Source organism: Meleagris gallopavo, chromosome 12, assembly GCF_905368555.1.
Source record: "Meleagris gallopavo chromosome 12, MGAL_WU_HG_1.1, whole genome shotgun sequence".
In the NCBI taxonomy this organism is placed as follows: Eukaryota; Metazoa; Chordata; class Aves; order Galliformes; family Phasianidae; genus Meleagris; species Meleagris gallopavo.
The window spans coordinates 9,282,881-9,304,614 of NC_139415.1; the positions used below are offsets into that span (position 1 = coordinate 9,282,881).

At 46.6% G+C, this 21,734-nt stretch overlaps 1 protein-coding gene across 10 annotated transcripts in view; it reads left to right on the forward strand.

Annotated features, from left to right (window-relative positions):
- SEMA6D (semaphorin 6D) overlaps window positions 1–21,734 on the forward strand; it is a 130,181-nt gene that overhangs the window by 83,898 nt on the left and 24,549 nt on the right. For 4 of the 10 annotated variants that reach the window (XM_085233532.1, XM_085233535.1, XM_085233539.1 and 1 more), the window contains exon 1: window positions 15,808–15,984. The gene's annotated coding sequence lies outside the window, so the exon portion shown is untranslated. Of the gene's footprint in view, window positions 1–3,457; window positions 3,603–15,540; window positions 15,651–15,806; window positions 15,985–21,734 lie in introns of those variants that run through there. The other 6 variants (XM_085233537.1, XM_085233540.1, XM_085233541.1 and 3 more) reach the window with 4 other exon arrangements.

The window sequence follows — 21,734 nt, forward strand, 5'->3', positions numbered from 1 at the left end:
CGTACACTAACTACATCCTGTTTATAAACAGCCACCACAAAAATGTCACTTTTCTGATTTGGAGCCATTTGCATTAGCCAAATGTATTTCACAATAACAAAAATGTCTCAGCCAATTAGAATTCATTTCTCCCCCAGCCCAATAAACACTAATCAGCTCACCCATTAATGCCAGTGGTTCAGTCTGTATGTGCTGCTGCCTCTGTCCTGCTATGAATATGCAGATCTCTCCATCCCTGTTAGTTTCTGAAACGCCTCTGCTTTCTGTAGCTGACGTTTCTGAGCTCTGTGGGTAACAATACCAGGGCTTATCACCCTCTACTGAAGACGAAGATAACTTTAAAATGTATATAAAAGGAAAAAAAATATCACAAAGCAAGCAAAGCTGACTGATGAATTTTGTGTCCTAGCGGTGGATATTTGAAGCTCAGGAAAAGCAGTGCACTTCTTACAGATGGGGTGCTGTTGTCTGTAAGCATTGGATCCAGCACTAAGATTGTCCCATGCCAGCCAGCCTGGCACAGTGTATGTGTAGGGCTGCAGCTGAGTAGGGCATGTTCACAGAAATGAAATTTCTGAACACAGACTCATGTTCTCAATGTAATGGTCTGCCTTCACAGTGTCAGCTGGTGCTGTGCTTTTTGCGTTGTTACAGTTTATTTTCAATGGATAGTTTAGCAGATTGCATTAGATTCCAAAGCTTAAAGTCCAAAAAATTTGTTTGTGTTACTAAGAAAAACCTGAATCAACAGCTCTTTGTAGGCTCATATGAAGGTTGCATGAGCAGGTTTTGAAGGGTGTGTACATGCTGATCTTGCAGAGATTTACATCGAAGTATAACCCCCCTCTCTCCTAGTAATCCCAGAGAAGTGGCTGTGAGCCCACAGCATTAACAAACCATTACAGTGGTTTAAGATCTATCTGCTCTGCTTTCCCCAGCCACCAGTCCAGTGGCAGACATTTCCCTGTGTTTCTTCGGCAGAGTGGCCTCCAAGAACTCCTCCCTGATTTTCCTCTAGGCTGTCATGGATCCAGATCTACAGTAGGTTTAAATAGTTTAAGCAGGTGGCTGCCTGATTTTGCCCGCAGGGCACAGGGAAGAAGCACATGATCCCTTCTCCGGTAGAGTTACAGGACAGGAACGGTTGGCAGAGGGGCAGTAAAAAGCAGCTGGGCCTGGTAATGAGCGTCAGCACGCAGGAGGGGACGTGTGCTCACACTGACACCTGGTCCTGCACAGCATGCGGCTGGCAGCCTCTGCCCAACCACAGCCTCAGTGGCTGCCCAGCACAGGTTTGGAAGTCCTGTGGTGTATCTCATCAGAGGACTGGAAGCTCTGGTTTCAGTCAGGAAAACTGCTCAGACCAGTAATATTTCCAGTCCACCTCACTGGGTTCTTAAGTGTATGTTTGAGGCTCAGCCATCTGCAAATGGGAGGGAGCGTATCCAGGTAATTTAGCTTAAGCCACAGGACTGCAATAAAGCAGCTACCAAAGTCTCACATGGTCTGCTCCATCCAGTCCTTGGTGGGACGCAGCGTCTGACAAACAGGTGGTAACAAACAGCTTGAGGAAACTGCTGCATCTGCTTTGCTAAATGAGCATGTGTCTGAGCCCTGAGTCCATCTTTCAATCAAGCCTTTAGTAGGGAAACATAATCCTGAAAATGGTATTTCTGAATGGGACCCGGTAAGGAATAGATGGAAACATAGGTATGGTTTCAGTCAAAAATCAAAACAAAAAATCAGACTGCTGTAAAAAAAGCCACGTGGTACTGAAGGCAATCATAATTGCAACAGTCAATTATGAAACTGTAAAGCGAAGTTTGCAATTGGCCAATGCCCTGTCTAGTTTCACTTGGGAGGTTGAGTCTATCTTGGACTAGCTACAAAATAGGCAGTAAACCGAAGACAAATCATAGGGAGCCATGGACCCAGTATTTATATTGCCATCCCTTTCACTGGGCTATGACAAGAAAAATACAATCTTATCTCGTTATTTCCCTTTCAGAATTGATGAGTAATAAAAACAATTAGCCAGGAATGTTTTTTAAAACTTGCCAAATGCGTTATTTGGCAAACATATTTATAAATAGTGTATCTAATTACAAACTGAGTGAGCACTGAAAACTACCTCATCATTTGAGAAGAACTTGAAATTCTCATTTCATCCATTGATGAGTCACTGCCGCCCATTAGCAGTAAACTGGCACAAGCAACACAGAGAGACGTTTTCATCCCTCTCATCATAGTAAGTGCATTTCAGGACTGATGTGGGACATTTACACTTTGCCGAATTTGAGCAAAGACAAAAAAAAGGACATATGTGTTTTGAGACAGTGGCTGGTTTGGGGCAATTCTTTGTATCTGTGCAAGGTCCCACTCTGGTTTCTCTATGAGGACTATTCTTTGTGTGGGAAGCTGTGGGGGGCCACAGGCACAAAGGAAGCTGAATCTCTCTCAGCAATTCCCAGCCAGTCTGTAGCTGAGTTGGGAGAAAACCTGCTTAGTCCTTTAAGAACCAGAAAAAGAAATTATCACAGGTCAGACCTTAGGCAATACCAGCTTTAGTCTTAAGTGGTTAGGTAGCTCCACACAGACAGTCCATGCAAAGAGCCTGTGCTGGCCTCCAGTCACCCAAGGCGCTTTGCTCAGCAGAGAGCCCTTCCTCCACCCACACAGACTGCACTGGTTGGCACTGAGAAACTCATTGTACCTTCACCACCTCCCTCTCCCTTGCCATAGGCCCCAAAACAGCTGAATGCATTAAAAGAGGAGCAACTTTAAAATCTGTGTTTATTTAACTGTTTTGCTAATAAGCAAAAGCATTTGTCCTGTTACCTGACAGTGTCTTTCAGGTATGGTAGATTCCATCTGGCAACTGTTACTTGCCTTATGTAGTGCTTGCAATCATGCATTATCATTTAATTAGGCTGAAACTAAATAGATCCAATCCAATTCTCCAAGGCTGTAGACCCATATGACTCATAGGCTGTGCATCGGGCTGTTGGAACAGGTCATTCTGCACTGCCAGAGGATGCAAACTGTGTTCTTGGTTCGGTACCTACACGGCATACACAACCCTGAACCAACACATGCTCCTCAGGGAGTCCTCAGGCTGTGGCCAAATCCAGCCTCACTAGGGGCTTCTCCAAAAGAAAAGTTAAACTTTCAGTTCCATGTGGTCTAAAATACAGTCAGTCATGATACAACATGAATCATGGTCTGCTTTTATTATCCATTATCAGTAACAAGGTTATGCTTCCATGCTTTTTTGCCATATACTCAGTGATATTTGCAGAGGAGCTGGAAGGATGCTGGAAGCTTTGGGGAAGCAGAAACAGCTTCCAGAGATGCACTGGTTTTTCACAGAAATTTCAGTTGAACAGTATTTGGCTCTGGGACAAAGGGGAAAAAAGGCGGAAATATGAGATATCTGAAAGAACTGCTTTGGTTGCAGGGTTAAGTGGGAGCACGCTACCAAGCCTTGGAAGTTGCTGCACAGTGAACGTATTGCGTGCTGGATCATTTTCTCCATTTCACAGACTACGAATGCCAGGACTCAGCTGAAAAAGGAACCTAAGGCTCCCCATTTTGAAGTCAAGGTACATATTCTTTCTTGCTTTCTCCTGAGCATTGTTCTGGCTCATCTCTTAATTCACAAGAAGCCATGCTATATATTAACAGACAAGTTCACCTGGAAATTTATTTTGCAGGAGATTTTGTTATTGCCTCATAAACATAGAGCTCCCTTAAGTTGTCGTCAAAATACATCACCATGAAATTACTGAAGCAATAAAAGAAAAAACCTAAAACATTGCTATACCAAGTTCTGCTCAAGGTATTACACTGTTCTTCTGTGAAATTCATGGTACTTGTAGGGATCTGGCAGCATTCTTTAGCTGATATGTGTAGTCCAAAAGAAGCAATCACACTTTCAGTAGAAGATTATTTGATTTGCATGGGGCTGTGGGCTCCAATCTAGTAGGACCACCTTAACTCTCCTTAGATGCTTAGATGCCAGCACTTCACCACTTTGCATCTTCAAAAGGCATTTATGTCTATCTAAAGTAGACATCGTTTATCTCTGGGTAAAGCAGGGCTCTTGGTCTGGAATTGCTTTCTATGGGCATCAGTGACAAGCTCAAGCCAACAACAAACTCAGCTCAGAAGATGCAGGTCCCCTTTTAGGGAGCAGGGGGACACAAATGAGGCTTCAATGGCTGTGATCTATGCGTGGTGGATGTGTACAGCTGCATGCTGCTTTGCAGGAGGGGAGAGGTCTTTGCTGGGGAGCAGTGCCTGGGTTCCCCCGTCTGCCCCACGTGGTGCAAGTGGGAGGGAGCCCACTGCTTCTGTGGGACTTGGGGAGGCTCACGGATATGAGATACAAACAGTGTTATGACATGAACACTGCACTTGCAGTAAACAAAGAGTTGGAAAATGGCAGTATCGAATTAAATGGCAATAAAGCTTTTGTTTTACAGTTTTATGCGGATTTTAAGAGAGAATCTGTGATGAACTGCATTGTGCATGTTCACACCCAAATAAGGAGGGAAGCATGGCATAAAAATAAGTTTGGCACTAGACAGGTATCTTTTTTGAATTCTAGCTAACCAGGAGAGTTCCACAGAAATCTGATTACAGTTTTACTGCATGGATGATGCTTTTGCATCTGTTTCACAGATATCCACCTTTTAAATTTTATTTAATTTGTATTGATTTTTTCCTGCGCTTTCATAAGCAGACATCACACATCTGAGCACACACAAAAATGATTACTTAAGTGACGATTTAAAAATAATGGATGTACATTAGCACATGAATGATTAATTCCTCTTTGTGAGTATAAGCATCCAGGCTATGGCTGAGTAAAATATTGATGGTACAAAGGAAATGAGCTGTTTCTTAATTTGGTTTTATTCTGGTAATGTGTAACTAATGTTGTTTCCTTCTAGCAGTATGCATTTAGTGACCCTTTTAAATTTTAATACCTAGTGATAGCTAAACTAATAGCTTCATGGGACGTACAAGAGGGGATTTTGAAAAGATGCAGATACAGTTTACATGCATTAATTTGAGACTCTCTGTAACACATTTAATACAAACAGTTGCTACAGAAGAACCTAGCCAGTCTCTACCCACAAGTTGGCATTTCACTAGAAATTTCGCTTCTTTTTGTACAAGGCACTGAGGATTTCATTGTCATATTAGTCTCAGGGGGCTACGGCACAGGAATCCCAGTTCATCAGGGCCTGATGCTCTCATGATGCATCTGAGAGTGTGGGAGTTTGTGAGTGTTGTAGGAAATGAGTGTGACTGCTCTTACCACCTGATACTTGGGCATGTGTTTTCACTGAATGTAGCTCGACCTGAGCACTAGGATTAACTCTGTGCTGGACTCTTACAGCCTAAGTTAGAGGTACCCACGTTGTATTTTCTAGCTGCTCCCACAGCTATGGAAGTGCTTCTGGAGTTTTTCTGCCAGAATTACATGTTGAAGTGCTTTCCCATACTTCTTCTGGGCAATGCCACAGTGAGGAGAAAAGCACAACTCAGGCAGTGCTGCCCACTCCTTCACTACAGAGCATGGTGAGCCACATTCACCCCTCCAAAATATGAAGCTAATGCCCAGCTGAGCAGAGCAGTATGGACTCAACATCAAATAGAAATGTCTAAAATGCTCTGTAGGTGTAGCTGGGCAGCAACACGTGTAAGGACACAGGTTATGGTAGAGTGCAGCTACAGGTTTTGATGTTCTCCAATGGGAATACAACCCTATTAATGACATGCAGACTGAGTCAGTGGCAGCGCTGAGCCATTGTCCATCTGTTGGGATGGCACCTTGCCCACCAACGTGGGGACATGCCAGGTTTCAGTTGAAGTAGGTGCCTTCTAACAATGGGTTTAGAAAAGCAGCCTGTTGAAGATAGCAACTGACACTTCTTTCTTTAATAGACTATTTTTGGAGTGGGAACACTTGCTGGCAGCAAGTGCAAAGGGCCTAAATCGGCTTCTGTTAGTCAGCTGCAAAAAAAAAAAAAAAAAAAAAAAATCACATTTGCTACAGTAACAGAAGTTTGGGCTAAAAAGTAAAGTGATTGATTCCATTTGGACTTGCTGGCCTGGCATGGCTCTGCTTATTATGGCTACTTAATCTCACTTTACTGTAGAGCACAGTAGTTTGCAGATAGGAAAGGAAGAGGAGGAAGCGAAACAGTATATTGCTTTTGAGATGAGAAAGAGTGCTTTTTGTTTAATTTTAAACCATGATCCTTTGATATTTTCTGCTGCTGCAATGGATATTATATGGTAATCCTGACAGGATGTTTTTATATATGAGGAAGAGTTTGAGTGTTGGCTCCCCAGGATGACATTTGAAGAATGTCAGTTGACAACTGAGAAAAGAGGGATCTTCAGGCAGTCCCAACAAAAATCATCAGGCTCTCCATCATCAGGTATTTTTCAAAGTGTTGCAAAGATCCCAGGGAAAACACAGACTTGGCAGTCAGAACTCCCAGAAGGGGTATAGACCAGAAAGCAAGGTAACGTGTGCACTTCTCCCTTGTGACTTTTTGGATACAGGATGCCTGGCACGTGGGCAGGGTGTAAAACCACACAGCTTTAAGAGCAGCCCAGATGGCCAGCAAACCCAGGAACACATGTACACATAATATCCTGATCCTTCTAGGAAGGATTTTCAATCTAAATTGTCAGCCTGACATCAGCCCCATGATATTAGTGATGTGCAGGAGTGATACATGATCCACCTTGCAGATAGCTACTTGTTTAGGACTGTGGTAAGAAGTAGTATGGCTTAACATGCCTCTTTTGACATGTCCTGTGCTCGTCTGAGGTTCATTCCTGGCAGTGATGTGACCACAGAATTAGAGAATGGCTTTGATTGGAAGGGACCTTAAAGATCACCTGGTTCCAACCCTCCTGCTGTGAGCTACTTGCCACCCACCAGATCAGGCTGCTCAGAGCCCCATCCAACCCAGGTCTGGAACACTTGCAAGTGATGGGTGTCTGAGTTTGACCATGGCACATCCCTGTCACCTGGCTGAGTGCCAGGACAATGCTTTCTCTCCTTACCACCTTTACTGTCTTTCCACAACTCCACTCCCTTCATCTCTCCACCAGAACAAAGCTGTCCTCCCTGGTGGTGCACTCGATCCTCAGGCAGTGCAAGGGGATTTGCCAGGAGTCAGCGTGCCAACAAAACCTGTGCTGTATGCAGCTGAGTCCCCTGTCTGACATATGGAGGGTGGTTTCAGATGGTCTGGCTACCTGGGGAGGTGGACACTTCTCCATCCTTCTCTTGTTCAGTGCTGAGCTCTTGGTCTGATGCTTGAATGTGGCTAAAGATGATAGGGAAAGGACCAGCTAGGCATTCTCTACCAGCATACAGAGTATATATGAGCAAAATAAACAGTCAGTCATTGAAATTCCTCTGAGCACAGGAAACTATTCAAGCAGCATCTGAAGTACTCAGATAAAATATCCATCTCTAAATCAGCTTTTGATAGGAAAGCTGAGAATAACCTGTAGTTATCTTTGGCTACTGGACGGTAGAGACATTATTAGAAAATGATTTGTTTTCTATAACATGGCTGCTAAAGTCCTGGCACCTCATTATGCAACTAATTAAAAAGAATCAAAGCTATAAAAGGAGCTGGAAAACTCTGGCTAGAGCCACAAATGCTATTTCTTCCATTGCTTCCCAGATGGAGAATCACTTCTCATGTCGTCCTCTTATCCACAGACACAGAAGAGATGAGTTCTGTAGCTAACAGCCACAGCATCTAGGACTGCCTCACTCCAGGCAACAGAGGCAGTAGAGCAGTCTCTGTGCTTTGCTGAGAACAGAGATGTCATGGCTTACTTTTCCCTTTTGAGCCATATTATGTAACAGTGCTGGCATTCCTAACTGAGCCTATTTTTCAAAGTCAAGGACTGTCCAGAGGATTTTGTGATAACCTGATGATCACTGGCTACCTCTTTGTTGTGTATTTTTGCTATGTTAATTCTTCAAATATGAGCTGAAGATAGGAGATTTTGTAATATATGCTGGGTGCCACTGTTACATTACATTGCCTTGGAGCTGAAGTGCTTTCTGCACTTTTGACCCCGCACACACCTCTCTTCTTCTAGACCAAGCCTCCTCCCTGACAGCTCCTTTGCATGATTGTTTGCTGCATGACTTGTCACAGACAATGGTGTTTCCCCAGACTCCGTGGAGCTTTGCATCACTCAAGATTAGTGGGCTGACATGCACAGTCGTGCAAGCAGCTGGCAGACTGTGGTCACTGAAACAACATAGAGATGAAATGGGCATCTATCTCCTTGTCACATACGGTCACCTCAAAGGTGAAAACTCTCTTGTCTTGCACCTCCCAAAGGAAAGCATTGAGATGTGCCTGAGGTTCAGTAAGAGGAGTGGCTCTAGGACATGGTGCACCATCTTAAATGTTGATGGGGGAGAAAGTGCAGCAATAACTTGAAATGATCAGAGTCACTTGCACTCAATTCTGCCTCTTAGCTTTCATGATGTGTTACACAGAGAATAACAAGTGCTTTATCTTGTTTGTACTCACTCACCTTCCGCAAGCAGATTTTTTTCTTCTGCAGTAACCTACGAAGCACAGAACAGAGAGGAGCAAACCTTCTGCAGATGGTTTCTGTAAGGTTTCTGTAACCCTTCAACCACCCAGCAGAAAGGACCTCACAGCCCATAGCCAGCACATAGGAGGTAACACCAGGGTTCACCAAAGCTAGGAGCCACTCTTCAAACAAACTGTAATGTTAGGTAAGGCTAGAAGTGTTGGAAAACAAGTAGTAATGGTACGCACCTATATCCCAGGAATAAAAATATTCTAGGTTAGTCAGCTACCGAGATGTCAGGGGGCAGACACTGAACAGAAACTGAAGTTGGCATGCCAAAGGCAGCAGCTTCTGTCATCACTGATGGTGTGTGGGCTGTAGACTTTCTGTGTGTGTGACAGAGGTACAAGTAAATAGTTTGATCATCTTTTTTCAAACCTAGGGTGAGAGTCTATGCTCCTTCTGGATAGGAATGCATCAGAGAAATGTGGCAAGGTTTTATTTCAGAGTTCAAACAGATACAAATTTACAAGCAGTTTGTTTATCTTTCTATCTTTAGTGATTACTGGCGTTAGCTATTTTCTAAGCAACCCCCTACATCAAACATGGAAAATGTCTGTCTGATCCTTTACAACTGTTTTACTGTCACCCAAATGAGGCAGGTTTTTGGCTCCTGAGTCAGGGTTATGCTGGACAGCTGCTTTCTGTGGCAGCCCAAGGAGCCACCTCAGGCTTGCCCAAGGGAGATTCAGGCTGTACTGGATTACATTCTTAGGGTCATATTTAAGGCCTTAATCCGTGGAGTTATATTTGGTGGGACAGCGAAGGAGCAAGGTTTGTGTGCGTCTGCGGACGTGTCTGTGTGAGTCTGTACATGCACGCATGCCTGATTGCTTGTTTTCTGCAATACTGAAACTTTTGTGGCCATCATCAGCTGATACCTGTGGACTCACCTTTGTGTAGGATGTGATTGTTGATGTATGGAGCCAGGCTGGTTCATGTTGGATTTTATGGACTCTGGCATGAGTAATGCGATACTAATCTATAGATAAACGAATCTGCTGGTATTTATAACCAGTAAGCAATTGCCTCACCCACTAACTGCAAGTTTGGGGACGTGACAGTTACAGTAGATAGTACTTTACTGTAGCTCTCAGCTGTCTGAGAACCTGCAGGATTGCCTAAATTTCTAAGGGAATATTTGATTTACCTTAAAGAAAACATTAACCTCGCCTCTGGTCATTCTTACTGGCAGGGAGCAGCATGTCAACTGAGCCCAGACATAAAACACTTAAAGCCTGAGCCCCGTCAGTTAAATAACACGATAAAATTATAATATGTTCCTATCCTACATTATCTGGTAATTAGCACATAAATAACAGTGAAATCATAGCATGTTTTTGGGCCTGTTTCTGTTCTGAAGGTCACTGGATGTCCATAGGACAAGGGGATTCATCACACAGAATCAATTACAGGATTAGGTAATCCCCTAAAATGGGATTGAAAAGTGATTTTGTGTAGCAGAAGTTGCTATATATAATTATATATAGATAACATTAAGTGTCTTGTCATCTTGTGATTATATACTGTGGGCATAGATTTGTTGCTAATACGTCTTTTCAACCGTCTGTGCCTGGAAAAGGCAGTGCAGAGAAGTGTAGGTAAACACTGCAGATGGTGAATCTGTACTGACTGAGTAGCTGTATGACAAATGAAATTTTGGAAATTAAAATTGCAGGCTGTGAGGAAGATCACCTATTAATCTTGGAAGTATGCCATTAAATCTAATTACAGTATTTTGTTGATATTACCTTAGATGTTTGAAATGAATTCCCCATCAAACGATAGATGATGAAATATACCTAACCGAAAAGCTAATCACTGGAAGAAAAGGGAAGTTTTCTTGCTCTCAGTGATTGCTGGAGACACTGCAGGGGCTGAGGATCCAGCAGGCACCACAGCAATACCCTCACCTGGGCTCCTCCATTCCCAGCTCCTGCTCGGTACAGCCCAACCCTCTCTGGGATGTTTTTAACAAGGTTATTCTTCTGCAAAGGCCAGGAATTAGTCACATTTTACCACTGTAGGAAAGTGACATGGCCAGAATTGTTGGCCTGAAAGAGTTTGCTTTTCAAAGTGAAGGCTGATGGAGAGCCTGCAGGCAGGAAAGACCAGTTTTACAGCATGACTCTGCCCAGTTTTGTTCCCTGCTCGAATCCCTTTTATTATCTTTGACATCCAGTCATCCAGATTTCACTATAAGCACATTTCAAGTAGTAAAATATGCAAGATACCGCATTACAAGCATTGTGCTGTGCCTTGTCCTTGCTGGTGCAGGGTTCCCTCTGGTAGCCCCACGGCCATAGCAGGGCAGGAGCTCCCGGCCTTCACTGCCCTGCCCTGTCCATCAGGGCAGAGCCCGCATGAGCCCTGCAGGCTGACCCATGCAGAGCTGCCAAAGCAGAAAAAAGTTATTCATTTTCCAATTATTTTATCAATTACTGGCATATCTCCTCTGCCTCCCAGTGGATATGGTGGAACTGGAGATTGAATTTCAGTCATACTTTTGCCTAAGTAAGAACTAGAGCAGCTATTAGATTTATCATATAAATACTCAGTACCAAGATAGTGCTCTGTATGCTCCACGAGGCAAACTGATGTCTAATGATCATGGGTAGGCGCGGAACTGCAGCGCGCACCCATTTCTTCCACCTGCCAGAAAGATAAATTACGAGAGCAGAAGCGTATGCAGATGTTGATGCAGTGCAGAGCTGGGATAAAGTTGCCAAGTTGGGGTGCACAGCCCATCAGTGCTAGCAGAACATCATCGCTACGCCTCCAAACTGACAGGCGTTCCACCTGAGCCTTCCATACATCCCCCTAAATGAGGAGGCAGGCTAGAAAGATAGAAAACAGAGTGAACAATGATGTAAAAATTGAGGTTTTGACAGTCAGAAATACTTTAAGAACAACTCTCAACACAGTGCGCAAAAAGATGCTAAAAGAAAGTGGTGAAACGGTTCTGTGACTACCTATATTCTACCAAGTGCTAATCGCTTAAAAGCACCTCCTGTAATTTACTGAGAGCTGACAAGGGTGGAAGAGGAGGTTTCATGTCATTTGGAAAATATGAGAAAATTATTTTCTTTTCTTTCAGCATTGTAAAGAAATATGCTTGTGTGCTACCTGAATTGGATACTATTTACGGCGATAAAATTATGACATCTTTTCTTATACTTACCACCTTCATACAGCACTTGACTTATAACCAATCATTTGCCTGTATCAACACAGCGCAGGCCCGTTACATTGGCAGTTTGCTATTTTTAGCCAATTGGTGTAAATCATGAGCGACAACGTTCTGAAATGTCTCACTTCTGACTTGTGTTGATACTGCTGCAAGCTCAAGACTCAGGCAAGGAAAATGGCTGGCTCCACTTTTCACCTGTATTTCCCATGCAACAAGGGCCAGGGGTACTGAATGGAGTAGGATCTAAATGCTGTCCAGGCAGATAAAAGATCCATCTTCTTGGAATCTAAACCACGGGAGATGGAGGTGAATAAGTGGCCACAAACAGAGCAATAGCTACAGTAAGTATTTGTGGAGATGGCTGCTAAAGCAGTAGGCATCCATCTAACGGAGGCGAGTGTTACTCCCGTGAAATTCTGCATTGTGCAAGTTAATAGTAGAAGACTGCAACAAGCTACCAGCTTTAGCTGGTGTGGCTTCAGCCTCCTTCTGGTGATATGCTGTGAAACATTACAGCTCAAGCTTCATATTTTCCATATTTATGTTCTAAAATATCCAAAGGATTCTTTACCAAGCAGCAGAGACAAAAGCTGGCTTCTTAGGAAATTGTTCCACATTTATTCACACACAGTACAGGCTTGCCCTGCCGTGTGCAATGGCTCCCCTGACAGTGAGAAGGCACTAAGGCACCAGAGCTGTATGAGCATAACGTTTTTGGGTAGTTAATAGAAACCAACATTATCAGGCAGACCAATATTTACCCCTGCAATGGGAGCATTACTCATTGAATAGCATCTTAAACTGTCCAACTAACTTTATACACTCACAATAAATAAATTCTGTTCTCTTTTATTATCAAAATTAATTACAGACAAGGTAAGTCGTAACAGCCTCACTTTCCGCTTAGATTTAAGGACAGCGAGTATAAAAACTGTGCATATCTGATTCATCAGAAATGAAGTGCCTAACCCACAGTAAATTACCCTGTCTGCTGCCATGCGGGGGCAGATGTCTATACACATGTTGCAATGTGGTGCCTTTTGGAGGGACGAAACAGGAGGGAGAAGGAAAACAGTTAAAATGTAATGACTCTTACGATATGGCATCATTGCATCCTGCCACTACTGTGATGTGGCCATTCTTCTGTAACTGACATTTGCTGTTTTTATTGGAAATGACATAGCTTAAATGAATAGGTCCTCAAAATATAAGTTTCAATTTCATTCAGAAGCCATTGCGCCTGCAGTAGCGTGCTGAGTCACCCACTGAACTCTGGCACAGGCCAAGGGAACCTGGCCGTGCCATCCTGCGTGGTTCACCCTAGGGATGTGTCATAGGAGCAGACCTTCCCAAGCTGCTGCCCCACACCATGCAGCATGCCCATTCCCACCGCACCGCTGCCTGGTGACCGGGGAAGCCATCAAACGGCTGTGCTCCTGATCCCAGCTCAGCCTTGGCTATGAACCCAATGGAGGAATTCAAGTGGAATGAAATGTCTGCTTTAAGCACACGTTAGTTTTATATTATCTGTGTTTTAATGAAGCAAAATCTCAATTTGTTGTTCTAACAGATGGTGGTTCTTCTATCTATATGTAAATTTTGAATATTCTGCTTACATTTTCAAATTTGTGAACATGACTGTTGCTTAAGTCTGTAAAACACTTAGAGGGTGAAAAATCCCTTAGACAATAGGAATAATCCATAAGATACACCCCTGAGATGGGCACGGTGAGCGCTGTCCTTGCGGTTCGGTACCCAGGGACAGTCTGGCCGGAGCCGGGCGCTGCTCGGGCGCTGCTGGCCCCGCTCTGGGCTCAGTCCTTCTCGTGGTGACTGCGCTATTAGATTCCGCTGATGTGTTTCTTTTACAAATCAATCATTGTAGGGGTAATTAACATTTAAAAGCCAGGTTTCTTTTAATTCCATTAATATATTTGTGACAAGAAATGTGTTGGCAGAATCCAAAGGTTAAGAGTTACAAAGAAGAACAAGTTTTAGAATAAATGAAAGTTAAGGCCTAAAAGGGGCTGACAATACCCCATTAATCTGCACACTATTGACACAATAGTGCTCTGTTGTGTCAATGAGGATTTAAGAAGCTTTGCGGCACATGTAACTGATGGTTTATCATATCAATAGGAGCCTGCATGTATTGGTGCTTAGAAACCTGTGGCTGTATAGTTCCCCGCCGGCACCCTCTGTAAGTGCACATACTTTCAATCCCCACAGAAAGTGGCTCTAGCCACGCTGCAAGTTTTGAAACTGGAATAAACCACCACCTTTAATATTTCAGCATAGATCTGTCTACGCTCGACTATCCCAAAGCTCTGTACTTCAAACCAAAAGCCTTCGCCATACAGCAGTGTGATCCGATGCTCAGCATCACGTTCATCTCACCTCGATGTATGGATGCCGTCCAACAGTCCGTGGCTGGGACAGGAGATGGAAGGGAGATCCCGCAGGGTGGGACGGCAGCCCCAACCCCAGCCTGGGGTGACTGCCCGTGGACAGGCACAGAGCAGCTCTGAGAGCCAAGTGCTTCTTTTAGGGGTGGTCGCATTTGTGCTCTGAGCCTTTTTGTCTTCGCGTTACAACTTGATTCCCAACGCAGTGAATAGCCTCTATCTGAGCATTTTCATGTGCCGTGCAAATGTCCGTGCTCTTAGACAAGGGCTGTGTCTGAGAAGGAGAAAATCAAGTCTTTGCACCTTTAACAAGGCAGCAGCACTTGGGGTGCAACATAGCAGCGCTGTGTTTGCTGCAGGGAAACCCATAATGATCTCGCCTTTAGCCTGTCACCACTAGGAAACATCAGAGAGAGACAGCCAAGGGACGGACTTGCCAAAAACGTCCCATTCCCATGGCTGAGAGATTTTGTTGGCACCATCTCTAAAGAGAATTTACTATGGGCCGCATCCTGGCGCCCTCGCACAGAGGAGTCGGTTCCCGAGAGGCAGCACTCCCCCTGCGAGGAGCACAGAGCCTGCAGGGTCTGCTCACTGCCTCCCGGTGCCACGCAACCCACCGCCCACGGGACACAGGGCAGGGGCCCGGGGTCAGCCTGGGAGAGACTGCCATCCCTACTCAGTGACGGTTTCTGTTGCTTTCACTCCGAATTCTTCTGTTTTCCCATTTAAAAAAGAAAAAAAAAAAAAAAAGCGTAGATGATATTGGGTGAGTAATCCTTTTTCTTTTCATTTTCTTTCAGGGGGCATCCAAAGTATTTCGTGGCACTTTAAGCCTTAATTAATTAGAGTTTCACGTGGAAAAAAAAAAAAAACTTAATGAATGTGTGACAGCTGTTCCCCGGACTTCACGTCTGGGATCCAGCCCTTTGTTTCTGGAATTGACATAGGCATTTCGGACGGGCACTTAAGGATGTCATTTCAAGGACGTTCCACCCCACCACCCGCGAAGTACTCATCTGCAAAATTGAGTCTCATTAGGCTGCAAAATTGCACCGCGAGCGATGGCTTTGGAAGTAGGAAAGCACCGTCTGTGTCGAGGCGCGGAGCTCCACGCTCCGGCCGCCTCTCCGCCGCCTGCACCGCCCGTTCCCCGGCGGGGGCCGCCCGAGCCGCGGGGCCGGGCCGACGGAGCGCGCCCATCGCGCCGAGCTCCGCGGGGCCGCCCGGGGGCAGCGGCGTGAGCGGGGCGCGCCCGGCGCTACCCGAGGCGGGGACGGGCGGAGGCGGGGGCCGGGGCCGGGGCCGGGGCCGGGGCCGGGGTAGGGCCGCCCCTGTACGGCGCTACTCTGCGCGGGGCTCTGCCGGGGGCCGCCGGGCCGCTCCCTGGGGCGGTGAGGGCTGCGCGGGACGGGGCGGCGGGGAGTTGGCGGCTGGGCGCGGGCTTTGCGCGGAGGCGGAGCGAGGCTGGGCGCGGCGAGGGGCGGGTGAAAACAAACACATTAAAGGGAGGGGAAAAGAGAAAAAAGAGAGAGAAACGGGGGAAGAAAAAAAAATAATAAGGCGGGAGAAGGGCGGGAAGGGGTGGGCACTGCGCGGCGCGCCGCCCCCGCGCTGGCTGGGCAGCGAGCGGAGCGCCGGGATGGGGCGGCCGGCGGGGGGCAGCGGGCGCAGGAGGCAGCCCCGCCGGCGGGCGGCGGCCCCGGGCAGCGGCAGCGGCAGCGGCAGGTACGGGCACCGGGACCAGCATGGGGCGGGGGGACGGAGCGGCGGCGTGGGTCTGTCCCCGGTAGATCGCCGCGGGAGCTCGGGGCGGCTGCAGCGGGCGCTCGGCGGCGGGGTCTCGGCGGGGAGCGGTGATTTACGGGCTCCCGGCGGCCGTCGGGCACTGGGAGGCAGAGGGAGCTGTGCTCCGATCTCCGATCTGTTACGGAGGGAGACAAACCCGAGAGTCGGCTCTGAATTGTCGCCGCTCGATGCTGGGCGGCCGCTCTCCTCGGTCCTCGGCTCCTGCGGAAGCGGCGCTCAGGTGCGGAGCGGGGAAACTTTGTGCGGGAGCGGACAGCGCTCCGCGGGCAGCGGCCGGGCGGCGGCGTGCGGGCTCCGGGGAACGCCTGCTTTGTTATTTGTAAGCGCTGGATGGATATTAAAGGTCACACCGATATTTCCAGGTGGATATTATCCCTGCGCTTTAAAGGTTTTGAGGGTGTTTTCCTTCTGGTTGTTTTCTTTGTGGTTGTTTTTTTTTGTTTCTTTTCGGATGATTTCCATCGCGTTTTGTCTCGTAAGCTGGAAAATGCAATTAAGACTGCTTTAGGCTGACATGTTGAAAATCCTGTCGTTCCGGCGGGTATCCCACTTGTTAACATGAATACAGCACCGTGCTGGTCTGCAATTAGTGGCTCTTCCCGTCGTGGAGTTGTTTCTCACTTCAGGTCAGGGTGACGCCTGTGGCACAGCGTTTCCCTGCGAGGAGCTGAGCAGAGCTCGGCCCGCTGTGCAGAGCCATTTGTATTTAGATGCGTGCGTGGCTCGGAATGCATTGGCTGTTGAGCGTAGCAGCAGCTCTGATGGTTCATCATGCTCACATATGTGGTGCTTGCTGTACAGATGGTATTGTGGCTTCTCCATGTACACACACACACATTTCACACGTAACGTGCAGGAATTACAGCAAACTTCCTCTGGAACGCTGCTCAGGGCTCTGTAAATGGGTGGCATTCTTCCCATGCTTATTTCCTTTGAGGAAAACGCGCCTCTTTCTGGGGGTACTTTTGTGCCCCGAGCTGGTTGTGTTTTTTTCCCAACATTTGTAAATTCACTTAAATAAATTTGAGGGAACAGCTTCCCACTGTCTCTTAGTGCTGCTGTACGGCTCTCACATACAGATACTTTCACAGAGGACGTTCCGAGATTCTTTCCTTCCAAGTCCAACAGGAAGTTCATTGTAAATCCCTGCGATCACTTTTGTGGCAGAAGAGAATGGACTTTTTTTTTTTTCCTGCTTTATTCACAGTACAAAATTCTGTGCACCTCTAAAGTCTGCTTAAGTCACTATTCAGTAAATTAAGCCGTATGTAATCACATTTAATGTAGTAAGCGATGGGCACGTTGTGTTGTGTTGGCAGATACTGTACAAACATTTACTCTGGCTTAGATAAATACAAATTGCAGTGGAGTGCTCTGACTCTTTTTCTGTATAACCATGAACTTTAACATTTTTTATATTAAGCAACATAAAGCTCAGTTGTTTTGAAAACAGGAAGAGAAAGTTTGCAGTTGGAATTTATTACTATTCTCAATTATGTAGCTCGGTCTGCAAAAGGACAGCCAAAAAACATAACCCAGAGGTCTGAACTGGTTTGCTTAGCAGGCTGCTCACTTCCATCTGCATCTTCAGTTACAGTGAGCAGATATTCTCCTCCCCGCATCCTCCACTCTGTTGGTACCTGTTTTCATTTGTGGTTGAGATGGAACAAAGATAACATCATCTAACAGTGCTTTGTATGATGCAGGAGTGTGTGCCAGGAATACAGCCGTGGCCCTGTCACAACCAGCTGTGTGCCTGCAGTCCCGTCTCACACCCTTTTGCTGGGCCACCTGAAGGGCTCTGCTGCTGCAGCCGGCACTCAGCCCCAGGAGCTGCTGGGACTTGGATGGAGAATTGTGAGGAGCACACAGTTAGATAGGATGCTTAATTACATATGCAATTAATTCTGACTAAATGGGTCTTCGATCTGATCGGTCCTGTCGTTGGGAGATACATGGAGGTAAAGAGAAGAAGTCATAGAAGCTCCCTTCAGAGCATGTGTTAGGTGTTTGTAATAACTCATCTGACAGCCAGTCACACACTGACTGCAGCTCTTGGTTATTACGATTATCTTTTTATTGTTTTAGAAACATTACTGCACTTAGCATAGGATTCAGCATCCCTTGAAGTGGGGTGAAGCCCATTTAGCTGCACAGAGCTTCCGTAGAAATGTTGAAATGTTTTGGTTGTGGTTCCTTCTGAAAAGCAGAAATGTGAAGTCAAGTGGAGAGATTCTGGGTGGATGTGGCCAGTTCTCATCAGGTGTCATATGCGTGATGTGACAGGGACCCCTCTGATTGTGGTCTGCCTTTGTAAGACAAAGGGAGCGGCTATATGAGCAGCTTCTGTGCTTATACAAGCTTATGTTGGGCTTAATTGTGTTGCACTCCGGTATTTTTTCAGAGAATGCTCTGTGTGCATGCATTGCTTACTGAATAGAGATGGTGGTTGATTACATATTTGTGTGTTAAACCTCCCAATAGTTCCAGTTAAGAAAAATCAGATGTCTTTCCATTGGAAAAGGTAGTAATCTGCTCCATAAGTAATTAAGAAAAGATGGAAGGTATATTATTTGCATTGGGTAGTGTAAGTTATTTTCAGTCTTAGCAGTTCTGTGTGTAATTAAAACAGTTCAAATGTTGCTTTCGTCAAAACTGCTGCTAGAACAGATGATGCCTTTTCTTATGCATCAGATAAGCTACTGCAGTTACCGTTAAAATTCGTCTGAGCCATTTTATTAAGTTGTTACTTGTTCTGTGAATAGCTGCCAGCCTTGAGTTCAAAAGAAAGTAGGTTCTGATTTGTTCCCATGTCACATGGAGGAGACGTGCAGCAAAAAATCGTAGTATTGCCCATCTGATGCCGTTTCCAGGAGCTCTGCGTGCCGTACTCACTTTCCCTGGCAGTGGTGCGACAGTATTTACAGTGGGCTCAGCACCTTCAAACAGGAATGCTTTTGCAATGGTCCCACTTCCAAAGTCAAATGTTGGTGCAACCACAGAGGTCAGAGCTGCAGCTCACATATCTAACATACAAGTTGTGTTGATTTCCCAAACTCTTCTGTGCCGTTCAGCCTTTGTTAAGTAACTCAGATTAGCATTTTAACAACCCTGAAGTGAACTCCTGCCATTCTCCTTGCTTGGACAGTGCGTGCAGGCCATCCATCACCCTGTCCTTGGCCACAACAGCCTACTGCCTCCACAGCCATTTGGAGCTGCACAGAAACCACCCGACTGTGAACGGCACAGCTGGCTGCAGCAATTTTTCCTTCCACGCCACTGGCAGCATTGTCTGGCTATGGTAACTAAAGCTAACACCCAGAACGGGGAGCCGTTTTGTGCCGGCACCCAGACTCCATGGGCATAACTGGGCAGGCCGCAAGATGGCTGCCAGGGTGACAAGAGGAGGTGGCCACGGGGCTCCTTCTTCCCTGGGCCCGGCACACAGACTGCAACCTGTTGTGAGAGGGGATGGAGCTCACCCTGAGGGAGCCTGCTGGCTGCACCCGCTCCTTCAGCATGCAGGCCAGGCTGCGCTTCGAGAGCCGCCAGCTAAGGAAACACAACCTGCGGCTTCAACTTAGCCACGCAAACAGGCAGAGAGCGCGGAGGATTTCAGCTGTGTGTTTCACACATTCTTGGAGAAGCCTTTTTAGTTCCACAACGGAAACCATGTGATTTCACAGGATCGGTGCCCAGACTCTAAGACTTGCTACAGATGCGTTCCTTGGGTTGTTTTGCAGATCTACAAATGCAATAGGGAAGAAGTTGTAAGATTTATTGCTTAATGGTGACCTGAGCTCTAAGTGGCACGTAACTTCTCCTCATGGCCCTGTGCTAATCTCAGTTGTGGTGTGATTTTTTTACATAATTTAAACAAATTGGCCTTGCGTGACTGCCCGCCGTGTGAGCCACAGCTTGCTTGCTAGGAGGGAGCCTTGCTTCAAGAGCAAAGGAGGTCAGGAGGTGTTGCCGGGCAGGAGGGGCTGGTGGACACGGGCTGGAAGAGGAGGAGCTCAAGCAAGCAAGTGACATTTGTTCTGTCCAGAATGGTTACAAACCTTGTAAATGAAATCAGTCCCTGGACAGCTTTGATTTATACTCTCACGCAGCAGATTGGCCTTGGTCTGCCTGACCTTGGTAACATTACAGAGGTCGCATTTGCACACAGATACTCCTCTTGCAGAAAGGTTTGTTGTTGCTGTTACTTTTGTTAGCCATTGTGCCCAAGAGCCAAATCCCAGCCTGGGTTTCTAATTGGATAGGCCACGAACAAACACAGAATGAGAGGGAGGGACCGTTCCCCACCAGGGATGGTTGCAGGGATGAGCAGCAGATGGGTGCTGTCAGGCAGGTCTGTGAGGAGCTGTTGGCCTGCATGCCCAGCGGCTGAGCTGGTCTTGGTGCAGCGCACACATGCTGGCAGGTGTCAGAGGCAAGGAGGGCTTCAATGAGGGTCCTTGCTGCAAGCGAGGATTAATTGGCCGGTGTGAACTGGGGGGCTCCACAAGTGTGCGGGGGCAGCAGGGAAGCAAACAGAGCTGATTGTCTGGGAAGGGAACTAGCAAGCCGTGGGGACCAGCAGCACAGCACTTGCTGTCAGTACTGGAAGCAAGCCCTCAGCAGAGATGAGAGGTGATCAGCTGGTCATTCAGCTCAGCTATTACTGGGATAATAGGCTTTTCTTAACATGAGCCGCATAGTTCATCACTCTCGTGCCAAATGGTCCCGACAGCTGGGCCTCAGCTCTTTGAGCAGCAGCGAGGTGCCAGCCCACACTGCCTGCCGGGACAGGCAGGTAGGGGTGTAGGGCCTTCCCCCAGCCTTGTGCTGTGGAACAGAAGGCTTTCCCGTGCAGTCCCACTGCTGTGCTTCCAGGCCACTTCTGCGGGCACTGGTGGAGGATGAGGAGAGTGGCGGCTCCTCGCAGCACCGACAGAAGGTGTTGCTGCTATTTCTGTGTATGCCTGTCATGACAGATGTGCTTTGGGGTCAGAAGAACATTGTCCTGCTGGTATTTCCAGTCCCTGTTTATATATACCTCTCCTTGGACATCCCTCCCCATGCTGTGTGTGAACAGTTGTGCATCTATTGGACCATGCAACAACCCTGGTTTGGGAGGCTGCAGAGAAAATTACATGTGTATTTAGCTTGCAGGAGCCTCAGTGTATACTTAAGGCTTCAGGATTAAAATTTTAGATGGTGTTTGAATGTAGTCTACTGTCAGTAAGGAGGCTGTGGTTCTGCCTGGTAGTGAAATAGTAGCTAAAAACAAGAAGGAGTCATGAATGCTCAGAACGTGCCCTGCACAGTAAAGCACCCAGGTGTTAAGTACCAGGGTACCCAGTGCCTGGTGGCTCGGGGCTGTGTCCTACAGAAGCAACTCAAAGCTACCAGGCAGAAGCAGGAGAGGGCCATTTACTTTCAAACAGTTGGCCAAGAGCCAGCGCTGGCACCCCTTGCAAATACAGCTATATTTGGTGTATTGCCGCCCAGAGACAAGTGCTGAAGGGAAGGGTAAGGATAAGAGGAAAAGCAGTGGTGTGAAAGCTGTCAACAGTGTGCGAACAATGTCCCCAGGTGTCTCATGAAAGGAGTAATAAGGGGTAAAAAATCATCTTGCGGAGTTGAATGGGTTCTTTCAATTTACAAAGTTCTGCTCTCCATGG